At 41.9% G+C, this 20,105-nt stretch overlaps 1 protein-coding gene and 1 pseudogene across 1 annotated transcript in view; both read left to right on the forward strand.

Annotated features, from left to right (window-relative positions):
* The window catches only part of LOC102498475 (serine/threonine-protein kinase 16 pseudogene), a 10,089-nt pseudogene extending 930 nt beyond the window's left edge, over window positions 1-9,159 (forward strand).
* Window positions 1-20,105, forward strand: part of TMEM123 (transmembrane protein 123) — a 53,436-nt gene that overhangs the window by 5,676 nt on the left and 27,655 nt on the right. The gene's annotated exons all lie outside the window — the stretch shown is intronic.

Genomic DNA, 20,105 nt, shown 5'->3' on the forward strand with positions numbered 1-20,105 from the left:
AGGCATATCTTGTTGGAGGAGCGGGAACTGCCTGCTGTACTATTTAGAACACAAGTATCTGTCACTTTTATAGGATTCACCACATTAGATTCAGCATATCCCTTCTTTCTGTTTGTTTGCTTTGGTCTCCATCTGAGTTCCTCGAGATTTATTTATCCTGACACCAAATACTATGCCTGATACATAGAAGGTGTACAAAATAGGTATATGATTTGAACTGAATTGTGTCACCAAATACCGGTTTTCTAATTGCTAATTTGTTTTATGGAAGCACTACTGTATACAAGTACAGACACATACTGGTCCATACAACCTTATTTTTTTAATATAGCAGCTTTTCATTGATTTTAGAATAATATGGATCCTTGAAGTCAAAGAAAAAGAAATGGAGATTACTTTTCTTTTGTACCATTGAGTTATGTGTAACAGTTCTACTTTTTTATGTGCCCTAATCATCATTTGAGGACACCATACTTTTGACGTTCACGTCTGCAGGGACTTGACATATTTTCAGCTTATAAAAGAAATGATTTCCCCCCCCATTTCATATATACTCAGAGGATTTATATTTTAGGGTGTGTGGGTGGATGAATTTACTCTATGGTACAAGGAAGACACATGCCCAGATTAATTTTCCTTTTTTTGAAGAGGTTTTTGCCTTAGGGTGTGGGCACTCACTGGAGAGAGAGAAAGATAGAAACAGCAAGAGGAAAAGTGAGAAATCATCCTCCATTCAGGATGGCCATGTTGCAATCCCTTCTCCTCCATTCTCCTCCCTGGATCTTGGGCCTGCACATATGCACCCAGCATGAGTTTCAGGCCACCAGATCTGGGGCTCAAATCGCAGTTGGCCATGTGGGAGTCCAGTAATGTAACTGCTGGTCCCCGGATTTTCATAACAAGGATTTGGTCACAGTTCCAAGGAAATGTGGTATGGTCCCAAGGAAATGTGGTATGGTCTAGAATGGAGAGCAGGTGTCATCAGCAACCAGAACTATAACTAATGATCATTCAGGGTAGGGCCTTGTCCTTGATCACTTATAATTCAAGTTTCCTAAAAAAGAAGCCAGGACGATCAGGTTATGATCATCCTTTTTTTTTTTTTGGAGAGGTTTTTGCTACAAGGTGTGTGCGCTCACCAGAGAGACAGAAAGCGAGAAATCACCGCCCCAGGGGGGATGGCCACGCCGCAATTCCTTCTCTTCCATTCTCCTCTAGGGATCTTGGGCATGAACGCACACGCGCCCGGCTTTAGTTTAAGCCACCGGGTCCGGGACTCAAACCACAGTGATCCTATCACCATCCATTTTGAAGTGCTCTTCTTGGGCCTAATTTGTACTAACCAGTTCCAAAACAGGTGATCTCCCCACTGTCTGTGTTCCACCTTTACGTGATTGCCATTGGCTTGGTGACCATCCTTGGCCCCGTCATTTGTTACTCTAGTAAGGTTGGTTTGATCCACAGACACAGCAGGGTCCACAGTAATTCTGGACTTGGGCTCCAGTTTCTGTAAAAGAGAGCTGTAGCTTTGGGAAGAGCTTACTGTATTACAATTTTTACCCCTTTTTGAAACACTGAAAGGCTTATTAACATGAAAAGAGTTTACCAGGCATATAATTCCACATGCTGTGCTACCTTTTAAAATTTATTTTGTTTAAAATGTTTTGTGTATGAAAGAAATTTTTTTTTTGAGAGTTTTTTGCTATAGGGTGCGTGCACATACCAGAAAGAAACAGAGACAGAAAGTGAGAAATCACCCTGCAGAGAGAATAGCCACGCTACAATCCCTTCTCCATTCTCCTCTTGGGATCTTGGGCACGCACGCACATGCACCCAGTGTGAGTTTAAGTCACTGGGTCCAGGACTCGAATTGCGGTCAACTACATGGGAGTTCAGCAACATAGCCATTATGCCAACTGCTGGTCCCATGAAAGAAATATTAATATTTTCTGAGAGGTTGTATGCTGCTCTAAGATAGAAACCAATTGATCTTACAGACTACTCTTAATACATAACCAGCATCTTGCATGAATTCTGGGATCTGAGAAAGATAGACTGACAGATATTGGTATAAATATTGATACTGGTTTTTAACTAGAGATTTGATGTGGGGAAGGATTTCCCTAGCTACTATGAAGAATTCTTGCATACTTAAAAGAACTGCTTCAACTCTTCAAAGACTTTTATATTTAATTTACATTTTTAAAAAACAATTATTTAATTTCATTTATTGTTGTTATTTTTAAATTTGACTAGAGAGAGAGAGAGAGAAAGCCTCCAAGTCCAGGATTCAAACCACAGTCAGTCATGTAGGAGTCCAGTGCCTTAACCACCACACCACTTGCCAGCCTCTCACCTTGCATTTTTGAGATCGCATGTGAAAAGTGCTGGTAATTTTTACCATTATCTCATTTTGTTTCCAGAAACCTAGTATGGGAAAATCATGAAATATTATATTTACTCAGTGAACAGATGTTTATTTGTAACTGCCCACTCTGCTAGTCACTGTTGCTAGGCATAAGGCATACACCAGGAAATACGACAGATAAATCTCTGCTCCCGTGAAGTGTCTATCCAGGTGGACAGAAACAGACTATAAGGATGTAAACAAGAAGTTGGTTTTGGATTGTGATGAAAAATAAACAGGGTAGGGCTGACCCCATAACATAGCACTTGTGCAGAGAATGTTGAGTCCCATATGGCCAACCAGAGTTCAAGTCTTGGACCAGATGGCTTATCAGTGGTGTACAAAAGGGGATGCCCAGGACCCTGAAAGGATGAGGAATTGGAGGATAAAGGATTGTGATGTGACCAAGCACTGTTAGGGGGGTCCTGCCCCCCCTTTTCTCTCTCACTTCCGCAGGCACATACACACACCCTCTGATCTCAATAAAAGAAAAAAAAAATAAGCAGGTAAAATACCTGATTGCCTATGTCCATGAATACATAAACAGACTAAAGTGCCACAGAATGACTGGAGGGAAGTTGGCTTCAAATGGATGGGTTCTGGTGAGATTATCTAAGACGGAATGACAGGAAGGAGCCAGCCCTACAAATGGGAGGAGGGGTGGACACAAATGTAGATTATGGCAATTTAGTTAACTTCATGTAGGTGTTAGCTCTTAAAGCATTGAAACTGTAGGATGATGCTCAACCCCTCTGTACTCTCATATTCTTTGTACCATACATACTGAGAAGTTGGAACACATGATAATAAATTAGAAATGCTTGGTATTTTCTTTACTGAAGTATGCCTCCTCTGTCCTTAAATTGTAATTGGAAGCATTTGGCTTCAGATAAGGAAATGCTGCCATATTTAAAAGGGAACATTTAACATTTAAAATATTTTTGGCATTTTAAAGGTTAGATAGATGGGACTGCCTAACCAGCGTCTTGTGTGAATTCTGGGGAATCCCGGGAAATTCTGAATGTCGGCTTGGGATGGTGAAAGCAGCATGATGAGTGGGAATTGTAAGAGATAAACAGTGGGGGAAGTATATGAACTGAGAAAAAAATTAAGTACAGATCAACAGGAAAAAAAAGAAAAATATTTGAGCATATTTAATTTTTTTGTTGTCGGGACCAGCAGTTAGTGTAATGGCTATGTCGCTGAACTCCCATGTAGTCGACCGCGGTTCAAATCCTGGACCCGTTGGTTTAAACTCACACTGGGCACATGTGCGTGCGTGCCCAGGATCCCGAGAGGAGAATGGAGGAGAAGAGATTGCAGCGTGGCCATCCCCCGTGGGCGATGATTTCTCGCTTTCTGTCTCTCTGGCAAGTGCACACACCTTATAGCAAAAACCTCTCCAAAAAACAAATATTTTTTTGTTTTTTCAAAGACTAGAAAAACAAAAAATGGTATAAAATAGGCAAAAAAGTAGACTGAGAGCAGAAAAGGGAACTACCAAATTCTTAGTTCCTGTTTTCCTTTTTTAAAGAATTATCCATTTTAATTATTTATTTATTTTTTAACTTGACCAGAGATAGAAACAGAGAGAGAGGGAAAGTGAAAAAGCCAGCCACCAGGTCTGGTGCCCGAAGTTCTCTTGGTCATATGGGAATCCACCACCTTAACCACTTTGCCACATGCCGACCCCTCCTGTTGTCTTTCCATAATGCCTGTGAAGACTGTGGCACTCACTGGATTGAATTTGAATTCTAGTTTGAATAAGAGAGTAGACTCAATTGTGATTGAATACTTAATACTTTTTTTTTTTTTAAATCATCTCCCTTTATCATTAAATACTCCTTTTTCACAGAGAGCTGGCAGGTTTGCTCTGGACTCTCATGACTTCTCCCTTTCAGACTGAGATTAATAGTTTTCTCTTTGTATTGAGTAATACATGCAGATTAATCTTCTCAGTAATTTTTTTCAGATGTGTAAAATTTGTAGAAAGGATTTGATGTGCTGATTAGTGTTGAGCAGTAATTGGTACTGGACATTATCTGCTTGACTCTTCACCTTTTTGCTTATCTGTGTCTTTTTTCTTTTCTTTCTTTTTTTTTTGGTCCTTAATACGTAATTTTGCTTAAAATTTGTCATGAAGTGAACACAATCCATGTACTTAATAAAATTGAAACAGTGTTTCAAAATGTGCATAATACCAGTCTTCCTTGTTTCAACTTAAAATTCTTTGACTGAAACTGAAAATATTTTTATGACTTTGTTTTCTGTTTTTGTTTTGTTTTGTTTTTTTGCTAAGGTGACTTTTGTTTTCTGAGAGAGAGGGAGGATTGCAGGTGGGTACTATAGTCCCCAGCCTATTGAGGTTAGCCCAGGAACAGAACCTGGGCCTCCCATGTGTCTCCATCCTTGTACAGTATTGTACTCATGCTGGGCCTCTTTTTAATTTTTGCACAGCTTTATGGAGAATTATTTCATATACTGTAAAATTCATACATTCGTTTCAAGTGTACTTTCTAATGATTTTTAGCATATTTACAGATTATCACCACAGTCAGTTTTAGGACATATTCATTACTTCATAAAAGAACCCTTGTATCTTTTAGTTATAAACCCCTTATGCCTCTAGGCCCCATGCACTCCCTAGTCTATTTTATGTCTCTATAGAGTACCCTGTTCTGGACTTTCATCTGAATGTACTCATGTAGTATGTGAGCCTTTGCAACTGTCTTCTTTCACTTTATATAGTGTTTACAATGTTTATCCAAGTCATTGCATATACTGGTACTTCATTTGCTTTTTGTTGTTGTTCCACAGTTTTATTTTATATACTTACCTTTTCCATGAGTGAGAAAGACAGAGAGATACAACTGCAGCATCTCGGACAGGGCCCAGGTGTCATAGCATTTTACTTTCCCATCAGCTGGTTCTGATTTCTCCATAGCATTGTCAGTACTTCCTATGAAGAGAGTTCAGAGTTGATGGGAAAATAGAATTAAAAATACCTATCTATCTTGATGCAAAAAATTTTTGAGGGACTGGCAAGTGGCATGGTGGTTAAGGGCACTGAGCTCACACGTGGCTACTATGGTTTGAGTCCCGTACCTGGCAGCTTGCTTTCTTACTCTCCCACCTTCGCTCTGGTCACATTGGAAAGAAATAAAGGAGGAAAGGAAGGGAGGGGAGGGAAAGAAGAAAAAAATTCTTTTTGAAATTTGTGCAGTTTTTTTTAATAATATACAGTTTTTAAAGAGTTATTTTTTATTTAACTTTATTATTGTTATTATTTTCCAATTTTATCAGGCCCTCATAATATACATTCTTTTTTTTTTTTTTTTTTTTTTTTTTAAGGTTTTTTTTTTTTAAGGCATTTGAGAGATTTTTTGCTATAGGGCACGTGAGCTCACCAGAGAGACCAAAAGCGAGAAATCAACCTCCTGGGGGGATGGCCACGCCACAATCCCTTCTCCTCCATTCTCCTCTTGGGATCTTAGACACGCATGCACATGTGCCTGGCGTGAGTTTAAGCCAACGGGTCCAGGACTTGAACCGCAGTCGACCGCATGGGAGTTCAGCAACATAGCCATTACGTTAACTGCTGGTCCCTCATAATATACATTCTTCATGAACTTTTGAAGAACTCTCATATGACTTTTTGACTTTAGCCATCTTAGTAGTAAAATAGTACCTTGTGGTTTTGATTTGCATTCATTTGATGATTAACGATATTGAGCATGTGCTTATTGGTCGCTTGTATATTTTCCTTGGAGAAATACTTTTTCAAGACCTCAGCCCATTCTTCATTGAGTTGTCTTTGTTTTTGTGTGCTTCCATTAATTTTTTTTATTATAAAAATAGTACATGGTTTTTGTAGAAATTTTGAAGACTACAAAGTGTAGTCTTATACAAGGGCCGGCAGGTGGCATGGTGGTTGGGGGCACTCGATTCCCACGTGGCTGATCGTGGTTCAAGTCCTGGACCTGGTGACTTGAAAAATCACACCTGGTGCATGTGCATGTGTGCCCAAAATCCCAAGAGGAGATTGGATTGCATCATGGCCATCCTCCCAGGGATGATTTCTGACTTTCCCGCTCTCTTTCTCTGGTCAGTGCATGGCCCTATGACAAAAAAAAAAAAAAAAAATCCTAAAACAAAAAACTCTCACCAAGTATTTTTAGTTTTTTTGTTTATTTTTAACTCAATCTTAACCACATAAGCACAGTTTCTTAAAATGGAACTAATTCTCTTCTAAAAACATTTCATTACAGTTACATCTTTTTTCTTTTCTTACAATTTTTTATTTTTATATATACGTATTTATTTACATTGACTCATTGTACGTCATTACAACATACAGTACAGTTTTTCAAAGCATGCATGCTTATGATTACATCTTTATGACTTAAAAATATCTACAGTTGAAAGACATAGTTCTTTTGGGTCGTCGGGAAAATCATGACACATATTTGCACAGAAAGATGGGTCATGACTTTTCTGACAACCTAATACTTTGTTACCTGACTGTACAGCAGGAACTGGTTTGTCTACTCTTTCACCCCACAATGAATTTTATTGATTGGTTGTATCCCACCCTATGTGTATTATGTTGTATTTCAGATAGTTTACAAAGTGGAAAGTAATGGCTTTGCTATTGATTGAATTTGGGTAAGTTTCTTAATATCTTTGTGCCTTCCATTTCCTTCTATAGAATAGAGCTAATACTAATAATACCTAATAAATAAAAGCTTTCTCTGGAGACCAAGATAATATAGCCATATAATGGGATAAATGAGATAACATGTAAAGCACTTGACTTTAAAAACAGCCTCTGGCCCAGGACTAGCCGATGATGTAATGGCTACATCGTTGGACTCCCAGTTTGAGTCCTGGACCTGGTGGCTTAAACTCACTCTGGGCATGTGTGCATGCGTGCCCAAGATCCCGAGAGGAGAATGGAGGAGAAAGGATTGCAGCATGACCATCCCACCCCTGGGGGGTGATTTCTCACTTTCTGTCTCTCTGCCTTGTCTCTGTCTTTCTGGCAAGTGCATGTGCCCTATAGCAAAAACCTCTCAAAAGAAAAAATAATAATAACATCTCACCCAAACTATGAACTAAATAAATATATCTCCTGTTGTTCTTTAGATACATCAACCTGTGTGTGTGTGTGTAGTCTCTGCCGCAGGACGTTAGGATGTGCCGTTCTCCTTCCCTGAAGGGCTCTTCTTGCCCACCTTTCCCTTTGCTTACTCCTCACCTCCTGCTCAGGGGAGCAGTCCTCAACCTCTAGATCTGTAACTGAGGGCTCCAGCCATCGGTGGACCTTGCAGTTTACCAGTTGACATCTCTTCTTGTGATATTTTATTGGAGCCTGCCTCTGACTGGAAAGTCAGCTCCTCCAGGGCTGCTGCTTACGATCTCCACCACATGCTAAGCACCCAGCACAGCACCCGGCTCACGTTGTTGTTCAGATAGTGCAGGGTAAGCAAAAGCTCTGGGAAGTGGAAACCAGTTTTTGTGCTTGGTACCCCAGCCTTGGCTGCTAGATAGGTCAGAAGAAATCACCAATAGGATTGAGGGCCTTTTACTTTACAGTCAGGAGAATAGGGCTTCAGTGTTCATGAGAGATTGCTGTGTGTTCTGTGTGCCTGGGCGACTCTCTTTTCTTTAGAAAAGGGCCAGATGAAGGACCGGTAGATAGTGTAAGGTTACATTGCTGGGCTCCCACGTAGTCTACTGTGATTCAAATCATGGAGGCTTGAATGCCAGGCATGTGTGTGCATGCCCAAAATCCCAAGAGAAGGGTCCCTTGCGCTTCGCTGTGGCCCAAGCCAGCATGATCCTCTGGGCTCCCCGGTGCATCACCGGGAAGAGCCCACTCATCCTGGACTGACTCTTCAGCAGCCTCACACTGACCTTGAGGAAGATGACCGAGACATTGTAGGTACGCATTATGTGTCTGCTCTCAGGAACTGTCATCATTAATAATAAGCATTACCTCTTCATCCAGAAACTGGAGTAGGGCGAATACTGTGTCACCACGAGCAGCAGGACTGGGAGGAGGCCCATCAAGAAGCATACATGCATCGCCTCTTCTATCACCCCAACATCCTTTGCCTCATGACTTACTGTCTTTAGGGACAGGGTGCCAAGCATGAGGCATGGCTGCTGCTATCCTTCTTCAAGAAAGATCTACTGTGGGATGAGGTAGAGCAGCTGAAGGACAAAGGCAGCTTCTTGACTGAGGATCAGATCCTTTGCTGCTAGGCATCTTCTAAGACCTTGAGGCCATTCACGCCAATGACTATGCCCACAGGGACCTGAAACCCACCAATATCTTGCTCAGAGATGAGGGGCAGCCAGTTTTAATGTGGAGAGCTCCCACCAGGCCCTGACCCTGCAGGACTGGACAGCCCAGCCGTGCACCATCTCCTACCGAGCCTGGAGCTCTTCTCAATACAGAGTCATTGTGTCATCGATGGGTAGATTGATGTCTGGGTCTCTAGGCTGCGTGCTGTATGCTGTGATGTTTGGGGAAGGCCCTTATGATGTGGTATTTTAGAAGGGTGACAGTGTGGCCCTTGCTGTGTAGAACCCACTCAGGATCCCCCAAAGCCCCAGGCACTCCAGCATTGTGGCAGCTACTGGCCTCAACTGTGGACCTCCAGCAGCATCCTCACACTCCTCTCCTCCTCAGTCAGTTGGAGACCCTGCAGCCCTCAGGTCCTAGCCAGCACACTCCCCAAATCTGAAGACCAGTGGCCATGTTGAGAAGGCCTCTTGTGCCTTGGAAAGGGGCTCCATCCCTCAGTGGACTCTCCATGGGTTCTGCCCCGGACTTTCTTACAGTTTAGGACAGGGGATTCACAACAGTACCCCAGTCCTGCATCTGCTTTTCTGTCCTCCGTAGCCACAGGAGCAGCCCCTGGGCAAGGAGCCTGAGGGTAGGGTGGAGGAAAGGGAAACAGAATGTGGTCCACAGCTCTAAGTGCCACTGCCCAGCTCACTCATGTTCTGCCTCCACATGGAGGGCAGGAGAATGCATGAACAGAATAAATTGGACGCAGGTTGGTGTGAGAAAAAAAAATCCTAAGAGTAGAATGTAGGAAAAGGGATTGTAGCATGGCCATACCTTTTGGGGGTGGGGGGGTGATTTCTCTCTTTCTGTCTCTGTCTCTCTCTGTGTGGCAAGTGCATGTGCCCTATAGCAAAAATCTCTCTCTAAAAAAAAAAAGTGCCAGATGCTGGGGAGTTGGGGAAAGGATGGTCAGGGAGAACCTTGGCTCTGCCTCAGGCCCTGCTGCGTTCAATCTTCCTGCAGTGGAGTGCGCCTACCTGGCTGGTTGTTCAGACCCTGCAGCTTGTGGGCAAGGTGGGAGCATCTGTGATCTATGCTGATAGAAAGAAGGGCAATGAGGGAGACACAGGAAGGGGCTGGGGTAGGAGCTGCCAAAGTCCCTTCTGGGAGTTTGGCCTTGATGAATGCAGTGGGAAGCCACTGATGGATTTTATAGCAGGGGGTCCTGTAATTTGATTTACATTTCAAAAGCGCACATTGGAATTAAATGAAGCCAAAGGAATGATGAGCTGTGGTGGTGTTGGTGGAGATGGAGTTTGCTGATGGACTGGGAGGAAAGTAGGTGGGTGACTGGGTATTTGAATGTGAACTCACATATTTTATTGTCCACCCATATTCTCTGCCATCCTCTTTCTTGGGAATTATTACAGGACAAGCTAAAAAAGAGAACAGCTGAGAGATAGCAGCACCCTGGAGTGGGAGAATGGCAGAGCTAGGATAACAGTGGAAAAGACTGCAGAGGCAGGGGGAAATGAGGGGAATCCCACTTTTAGTATGCACCCTTGTTCTTGAGAAAGATGAGGGGGTGGTGACAACAGTAGAAATTAGCCTGGTACTACTTCCTTGCATGACCCAGTTATTAGGCGCTTTCTGCAGATTAAAGAGAGGTCCTTGAATCTTAGAAAATGTCACCTAGTGTAATAACTATTATATTTTAATTTTCGAAATGATAAAATTATAAGACCAGAAGAAATCCTAACAGTTTCTCAAATTACACAGCCCATAAGAATTATGTGGAACGTTAATAATACTGGCCTGGGCCCACTTAAAGCCATTTAAGTCTGCGTGGGAGGGAAGGGTAACGGGAAAATGGGGTTATTCTATTCTAAGGTGTACCTGAAGTTAAGAATCACTGAAATTTTAAGAAAGGGAATAATACAATACTTTTAAGTAAGGAGGAATAAATTTACAGACTTTTGAAAATGGTGAATCTTACTGATTCACTTCCGTTTATATATGAAAAGCTAGTTCTTATTTTTTATTATTATTATTTTTTTTAGTATTTAGTAAACACTGTGTGGTTCCCAAGTCTCAGGACCAGTACTGGAATTGGAGACAACAGTAGAAAAGATGGACTCCCCACCGTTTGGAGATTATACCTTTGTAGTCATAAGAACACAGGAAATATAGTGGCCAGTTACGGTTCCCAGAGCAAGTCTCTAGCTTTGCCAGACCCACATAAACAAAGCAGAACCTCCAGACAGGGACAGCGCCAGACAATAGGGAATGAGAATTATTGTAAAATCTTTGCCTCCCATATCCCACCCCCAAGAAGATCAACTATCTTGCCCCTACTACTCAAAATATATTGTATAATTTTAGACTGTTAAGTTTATGAAATGCCATAAAGGTAAAATCCAAGGGACTTCTCAGAGTTTTAGTATGGAGCTAGCACAGGATTTAGAAAAAGATGTCAACAAGTGACTTTCTCCTAGTTGTAGGACTGTTTTTTTCTTACTTAACCTATTTAAGTTTCCTTCTCCAAAATGCAGACCATAGTAATGCTTAATTAACCATGCAAAAATTTCTTTGGAAACTCAGAAGTACTCTATAATTCTTCAGTGAACTGAAACTCTCAGATTTATCATAAGATAAATTATTCCTTGTCTAATATATTTTGCAGTTAACTGTTTTAGGTATATATATATATATATATTTTTTTTTTTTTGAAAGAGTTGCTATCTATTAGGTCATCGGGAAAGTCATGATGTATTTTTCTGTTTTTACAGGGGATTCACAACAGTACCCCAGTCCTGCATCTGCTTTTCTGTCCTCCGTAGCCACAGGAGCAGCCCCTGGGCAAGGAGCCTGAGGGTAGGGTGGAGGAAAGGGAAACAGAATGTGGTCCACAGCTCTAAGTGCCACTGCCCAGCTCACTCATGTTCTGCCTCCACATGGAGGGCAGGAGAATGCATGAACAGAATAAATTGGACGCAGGTTGGTGTGAGAAAAAAAAATCCTAAGAGTAGAATGTAGGAAAAGGGATTGTAGCATGGCCATACCTTTTGGGGGTGGGGGGGTGATTTCTCTCTTTCTGTCTCTGTCTCTCTCTGTGTGGCAAGTGCATGTGCCCTATAGCAAAAATCTCTCTCTAAAAAAAAAAAGTGCCAGATGCTGGGGAGTTGGGGAAAGGATGGTCAGGGAGAACCTTGGCTCTGCCTCAGGCCCTGCTGCGTTCAATCTTCCTGCAGTGGAGTGCGCCTACCTGGCTGGTTGTTCAGACCCTGCAGCTTGTGGGCAAGGTGGGAGCATCTGTGATCTATGCTGATAGAAAGAAGGGCAATGAGGGAGACACAGGAAGGGGCTGGGGTAGGAGCTGCCAAAGTCCCTTCTGGGAGTTTGGCCTTGATGAATGCAGTGGGAAGCCACTGATGGATTTTATAGCAGGGGGTCCTGTAATTTGATTTACATTTCAAAAGCGCACATTGGAATTAAATGAAGCCAAAGGAATGATGAGCTGTGGTGGTGTTGGTGGAGATGGAGTTTGCTGATGGACTGGGAGGAAAGTAGGTGGGTGACTGGGTATTTGAATGTGAACTCACATATTTTATTGTCCACCCATATTCTCTGCCATCCTCTTTCTTGGGAATTATTACAGGACAAGCTAAAAAAGAGAACAGCTGAGAGATAGCAGCACCCTGGAGTGGGAGAATGGCAGAGCTAGGATAACAGTGGAAAAGACTGCAGAGGCAGGGGGAAATGAGGGGAATCCCACTTTTAGTATGCACCCTTGTTCTTGAGAAAGATGAGGGGGTGGTGACAACAGTAGAAATTAGCCTGGTACTACTTCCTTGCATGACCCAGTTATTAGGCGCTTTCTGCAGATTAGAGAGAGGTCCTTGAATCTTAGAAAATGTCACCTAGTGTAATAACTATTATATTTTAATTTTCGAAATGATAAAATTATAAGACCAGAAGAAATCCTAACAGTTTCTCAAATTACACAGCCCATAAGAATTATGTGGAACGTTAATAATACTGGCCTGGGCCCACTTAAAGCCATTTAAGTCTGCGTGGGAGGGAAGGGTAACGGGAAAATGGGGTTATTCTATTCTAAGGTGTACCTGAAGTTAAGAATCACTGAAATTTTAAGAAAGGGAATAATACAATACTTTTAAGTAAGGAGGAATAAATTTACAGACTTTTGAAAATGGTGAATCTTACTGATTCACTTCCGTTTATATATGAAAAGCTAGTTCTTATTTTTTATTATTATTATTTTTTTTAGTATTTAGTAAACACTGTGTGGTTCCCAAGTCTCAGGACCAGTACTGGAATTGGAGACAACAGTAGAAAAGATGGACTCCCCACCGTTTGGAGATTATACCTTTGTAGTCATAAGAACACAGGAAATATAGTGGCCAGTTACGGTTCCCAGAGCAAGTCTCTAGCTTTGCCAGACCCACATAAACAAAGCAGAACCTCCAGACAGGGACAGCGCCAGACAATAGGGAATGAGAATTATTGTAAAATCTTTGCCTCCCATATCCCACCCCCAAGAAGATCAACTATCTTGCCCCTACTACTCAAAATATATTGTATAATTTTAGACTGTTAAGTTTATGAAATGCCATAAAGGTAAAATCCAAGGGACTTCTCAGAGTTTTAGTATGGAGCTAGCACAGGATTTAGAAAAAGATGTCAACAAGTGACTTTCTCCTAGTTGTAGGACTGTTTTTTTCTTACTTAACCTATTTAAGTTTCCTTCTCCAAAATGCAGACCATAGTAATGCTTAATTAACCATGCAAAAATTTCTTTGGAAACTCAGAAGTACTCTATAATTCTTCAGTGAACTGAAACTCTCAGATTTATCATAAGATAAATTATTCCTTGTCTAATATATTTTGCAGTTAACTGTTTTAGGTATATATATATATATATATTTTTTTTTTTTTGAAATAGTTGCTATCTATTAGTACATCGGGAAAGTCATGATGTATTTTTCTGTTTTTCTCTGCAAAACCGTGTCATGACTTTCCTGATGGGACGACCCAGTAATTCAATTTTTGCTATGACTTCATGCTTTTTATTCATAGAACTTCTGTTTCAGGAAGTAGCTGTGAGATTTAGCAACCTGCAGCAACTGGTACACCAATGATGATAAGTGTTTGTTACAGTGTAATTGTGTTCATGGTAGTTTCTGCAGGTACACAGCTTACCAAATGCTGTTTCCTTAAGGGAAAAGTCAGCCTCCTTATGTACGAAGTTTGATAGAGAATGATACTGTTTAGGGCTGGTCCCATAGCATACTGATTAAGGGAACTGGATCCATGTGGCCAACTGCAGTTTGAATCCTGGCATCAGCAGCTTGGAAAACACACCAAGTGCATACACACGCATGCCCCAAATCTTAAGAAGATGGGAAAATGGAGAAGAGATTTCAGTGTGACCATACTGGGGGTGCTTTATATCTGTCTCTGGCAATAAAAATTAGAAGAACAATTCTTTTTATAATCCTAGGTTCTAAACTACTCTGATCCAAAATTAACTTTTTAGACTAACTACTTTAGAGGCTTAAGTCCCCATAAATTCAGTGAGTCTAGCTGTACATTAGAAGTTACTGTGTATAAGTTATAAAATGTTTGCCTGGTAGGATGCTATGATTTTTAATAGTTTACTTTTGAAATAATCTAGCTGACTTGGCTTAAGTATCGTAACACTGCAGTACACAGAAGCACTGGTGTTTTCATATTTGTTAAATTGAAGGAAATGTTTTTTCACAGGAAGAGTCAAATATTCATAGGGGAATGCCAGAGACCTTCTCTAAGAGGAAAGTCTATTTTTAGCAGTTTCTGGTTTATGCACCAAAACTTGACTTTCAATAAATAGTTTCATGTAATCGTCCTGCTGATGTGAAATCAAAAAGCAAAAAAGAGAGAGGAAAACCATAAATATGACTGTGAAAAAGAGACGAAAATAGGAAGAAAGTAGATAAATACCAGATTTTTATTTCTATTTTTTGAGAGGTATTTTGTTATAGGGCACGTGCACTTGCCAGAAAGAGAGAGACAGAAAGCGAGAAGTCACCCCCCCAGGGGGGATGGCCACGCCACAATCCCTTCTCCTTCATTCTCTCAGGATCTTGGGCACGCACGCACACGGTGTGAGTTTAATCCATTGGGTCCAGGACTCGAACTCCGGTTGAATACATGGGAGTCTAGTGGCATAGCCATTGTGCTATCTGCTGGTCCCAATAATATACTAGATTTAAATTTCATGTTAAAATTATTTGTTGCAAGCAACTGAAACCAACCCTGGTTAACTTAGGTCAGCACAAAATTGCTGGACACATACCTGGTCATTCACAAAATCTAAGAGAGGAAATTGAACAGCCAGACCTGGTGCAAGCGGGAGACTTCAGGAGCAGGAATTAACAGAATCTCTTTAAGGGGTTGTATTCTGGGGGAACCCCAAATCTGAGAAAGTTTCTCCATAACGTTTACTGATTCCAAAGAACACACCTGGAGACCCAGCTGGGAAGACATGAGTTTACTTGCATAGGAAAGGATGCCCCTCTGATGGCCAGGTGGAGAATGGTCCATGCTGTCATGAGCCTAGGATCAGGCTCTGTACGGTAAGAACAAAAACAAAGCATTTGTAAATCTAAGATCAATGCAGATTCCTTATCCCCAAAACCAGGGGTTTGGTTTGTACATAAATTGCTTGAAGGTTACAATAAAAGGTCAGTTTATCAATGAACAGGAATCTGCAGATTATGTTTAGGGTTTAGTGCCCCTAATTTTGTGATGTTAATGTGGGAGGGGTGCACCTACCTCTGGAGTGACCATAGGGAGTTGCATGAAGTATCAGTCATGGTCACAGCATGTTCAGGAGGCTTAACCAGACCAGCAGCTGCGTCTCAGGGAGATAAGGTGAAGCCGGAGCAGAGAGGAGAGCTCAGTGTATGGAACCCCACCTGCAGGTTGCCATCAGACTGCCTGTGGTAAGCACATACTTGCCTCCCTAGTGTCCACTGCTCAAGATTCCAGTTCCCAGGAGAGTTTAATTGTCCTGTTTTGAATTGTATGCCTGCCCCTGGCAGTCCCTCTAAAACACAGTGGAATGAAGGAGGGGTGGCTCCCTGAAGGAGAAATGGAAGCCATTACAAATAAGGAGGAGCAGGGGCTGAGTAGGGAGAAACAGCAGGTGTTTACTGCCCTGGCCACACAGCCGCTTGGTGGTAACGATTTTGCCTGGCTCAGGCTAAGTGACCCATAGTTATTTATCTCCTTTCCTTCAGAGACATCTGCTCTTGAGCTTTGTGTCCTATTCATATAGGGGCCGTGGTGCCACAGTCGAATTGGAGCTGGATCATTTCCCAAGGACCTCAGAATGTTGTTTTCAGTTACCTTGGTAAAGAAATTATCGAAGGTCAGCCCATGGTGTGGTGGTTAAGGTGGCCGGATCTCTATTCCAGTCCCAGCAACCCGAAAAACATGTCAGGCACTTGGGACCAGCAGATGGTGTAATGGTTACTTTACTAGACTTCCATATTGTGGACTGTGATTCGAGTCCTGGCCCCAGAGGCTTAAAAGTCATGCTGGGCATATGTGCATGGGTGCCCAAAATCCTGAGAGGAGAGTGGAGGAGAAGGGATTACGATGTGGCCGTCCCCCCTGGGGGGGTGATTTCTTGCTTTCTCTCCCTGAGTCTCTTTGGTGAGTACACACACGCTATAGCAAAAGTCTCTCTCTAAAAAAGAAAAAGAAAAATATGTGTCAGTCACGTGTGCATGTGTGCCCACAATTCTTAGAAGAGGGAGAGATGGAGGGGAAAGGATTACAGTGTGACCAGGCCCCTTGGCACTTTCTCGTTCATTCTCCCTCTCTCTGTCTCTCTCTCTCTCTCCATCCCCCCTCCACCCCACCTCTGGTGAGTGCATCTGCCCTCTGACCAAAGGAGGAAAAAAAAGAAATTTTCCAAATTACCCATTTAATTTCCAGTGTATGGTAAAATTAATCTAGGGGGAAAACCCACTTAAAAATGACATTCTTGGGGCCAGCAGGTAGCATGGTGGTTAAGGTACTGGACTCCCACATGGTAGACCATGGTTCACATCCCAGACCCTGACTTGAAAATGATGCCAGACATGTGTGCATGTGTACCCAAAATCCCAAGAGGAGAGTAGAGGAGAAGGGATTGTGGCATGCCCAGGGCCCTTATGGAGTCTTTTCTCACTTTCACTCTCTGTCTCTCTCTGGTAAACATATGCACCCTATTGCATGACAAAAACCTAAAGAAAAGAAATTATTTGCCATGAAGAATAGAGTATATAAGATTATATTGTGTAATAGTGCATTCAGGATAAAAATAAAGCTTAAATCAGGTCTAAGATACCTCAAAACATCCTAAACTAAAGAAAATCTTTAAAACAGAACCTTCCTGCTTTTTTCTTCTTGTTTAATAACAATAAATTCACACTCCAAACTTCCTCACCTCCTGGAACTCATTGGCTCTTTTCTCCTACATCTTCTGGAATTCATTGTCTCTCTTCTCTTGCATCTCCGTTAATCTCTGTTAGCTTTATCACTATGACTATTCTAAATTCTTTTTTTTTTTGGAGAGGTTTTTGCTCTAGGGTGCGTGTGCTCGCCAGAAAGAGAGAGACAGAGAGATAGTAAGAAATCACCCCCCGAGGGATGGCCACACCACAATCCCTCCTTCTCAATTCTCCTCTTGGGATCTTGGGCATGCACGCACACGTGCCCAGCATGAGTTTAAGCCACTGGGTCTGGAACTCGAACTGCAGTCGACTACATGGGAGTTCAGCGACATAGCCATTATACTAACTGCTGGTCCCCTAAATTCTATATCAGACATTGCTGCAAGTTCCGTTGTACTGTCTGTGGATGAAGAGAAGTTACTCTTTTCCCTTGGAAGAAAGATGTTTTCTTGCTTTCTCATATTTCTTGTATCCCTGTGGTGATTTCTGGTCATCTGATGGGTGATACGTTTCTTCCTAAATCTTGAAGTTCAGTCTGAGCATTCAGAGGCATGCAGGAGGAGGTGATCTGCAATCTCTCTGTTGTTGCGTTTTTCTCCCTTTGTGTGTCAGATTTAGTGGGAGTTGGGGAATAATCTGACCTTAATAGTACTTGGATGCTTGGCTGTGGTTCACTTAAACCTGTCTAGATACTCAGTGCATGGAGACTGAGCAGCAGAGTGATGGAGGGAAAAGAAAACAGAGGAAGAGAAAAATAATACTACATTTTTTTAAAAAGAAAAGACAATAAAACATTCTTTTTAAAGAAAAGGCAAGAAATGAAAACCGCAAAAAGTAATTTTTCATAGCTCAAGTTCAGTAAGCATCTCAGAAGGGCCGAGTTTCTGCCTCTCCTCAATGGGAGGAGGAAAAGATAAGAATTAGCAACATAAAGGAGGGCCCAAGAGCCAAGGAAACACTTTACCGTAAAATTTTTTAAAAATTAAGAATAAAAAGAATTTAAAGAGAGAAAGAGACAGTGTAAGATACAGAGGCCCTACCTTAGATTGGGGTCTGGAGGGTAAAGTCTCAGCAGAAAATCTTCAGTAGTCATTCTTACTCCTGAAAGTAATTTTTCACAACTCAAGTTCAGTCGAGTCATTGTTCTTATATGCATTTCATGTTTTTCCCTAGCAAATTCTTATCTTAGAAGTATTCTTGCCAGAAACTTACAGTGATGATTTTATGTCTATTCTTTTCTGCATCTCAGCATAGACAGAATATTCTCTGTCTTCCTAAATGAACTGGCATAGTAAACAAAAAACCGAAAGAACAAGTCAAGGCTGAAGACAGATTGAGTTAACCTGAACTGAGTTGACCTAAACATTAAATTGGTGGGATTTCATGGTGCTGGTGCCATTTGATATCAAAAAGCATGTGCAGGGACCAGCAGTTATAATGGCTATGTCACTGGACTCCCATGTAGTCAACTGCGGTTCGTGTCCCAGACCCGGTGGCTTAAAAAAACTCACGCCGGGCGCGTGTGCGTGCGTGCCCAAGATCCCGAGAGGAGAATGGAGGAGAAGGGATTGTGGGGTGACCATCCACCCTGGGGGGGATTTCTCGCTTTCTATCGCTCTGTCTCTCTCTGTCTGTCTGGCGAGTGCACGCACCCTATAGCAAAAATCTCTCTCAAAAAAAAAAAGCATGTACAGTGCCACACAGATAGCAAGCACTACCGTGGGAGGCTGGACTTGGGTTTGGGCGCACCTGAACAGCCTCAACATGGTTGCATGTTCCTGTAATCCAAGTTAATTGGGAAGCTGAGGCAGGCGGACTGACATAGAAAGGTCCTGTCAAAAATACCTGCCTTGGGACCAGAGGATGGCATAATGGTTATGCCACTGGACTCCCATGTATTCAACCATGATTTGAGTCATGGACCTGGTGGCTTAAAACTCAACACTGTGTGCCCAAAATCCTGACAGGAAAATGGAGGAGAAGGAATTGTGGCTTGGCCATCCCCTCCTGTAGTGTGATTTCTCACTTTCTGTGTCTCCGGGGAACTCACAGCAAACTCACGTGCCCTATAGCAAAAAAGCAAAACAAAACCTGCCTTTTACTCTCTCCCTTACCTTTCTCACCTTTCTCTCATAAAGGGAAAAAAGCTGTCTATCATTTAATAAATTAAACAAAAGATAGCTGTGAATGTTCACTAATGAACTAGCTAGATACTAAAGATGAAGATAAGATACTCTGATGGTACAAGAAGTAAACCAGACTCTCTCTGTTTCTACTGTATCTTCAATAAATTGATCAACGCAGAAGACTTTTGTGACCTCAGATGGGTTCCCACACACACCACGCAGGTAATGAGTTCTGCAGCAGACACCAGCCTGGTGTGTTGTAGTTCAGTTCTGACACTGTCCTCACTGGAGAAAGCATCAGATACCACAGGAGGCGGGCTCAATCCCTAACACTGGTTTCCTCTACTACTTCAAATGCCACTCACAAGCCCTAGGTTGTTTTTATTTGTGCTTTTGACTGACCTGCCATAAATTGGAGTTCCCATTCGCTAGAGGGACTCATAGAACTTGGGTGAAATGCTTAACATCTACCAGTTTTAATAAGGGATATTAGGAACTTGGGTGAAATGCTTAATTTAACATCTACCAGTTTTAATAAGGGATATTACAAAGGATATAGATGAAGAGATGCAAGAGGAAGGGATTAGGGAAGGGTGGGGAGTTTCCACACACTCACAGATGCTCCACCCTCTTGGAACCTGGATGTGTTCAGCTATTCAGAAGCTCTCTGTAACCTATCCTTTTGGGTGGTTTTTTTTTTTTTTTTTTTTTTTGAGAGTTTTTTGCTATAGGGCGCATGCGCTCGCCAGACAGAGACAGAGAGATAGAAA

The sequence above is a fragment of the Tupaia chinensis genome, unplaced genomic scaffold (assembly GCF_000334495.1).
Source record: "Tupaia chinensis unplaced genomic scaffold, TupChi_1.0 Scaffold000276_2, whole genome shotgun sequence".
Lineage (NCBI taxonomy): Eukaryota > Metazoa > Chordata > Mammalia > Scandentia > Tupaiidae > Tupaia > Tupaia belangeri.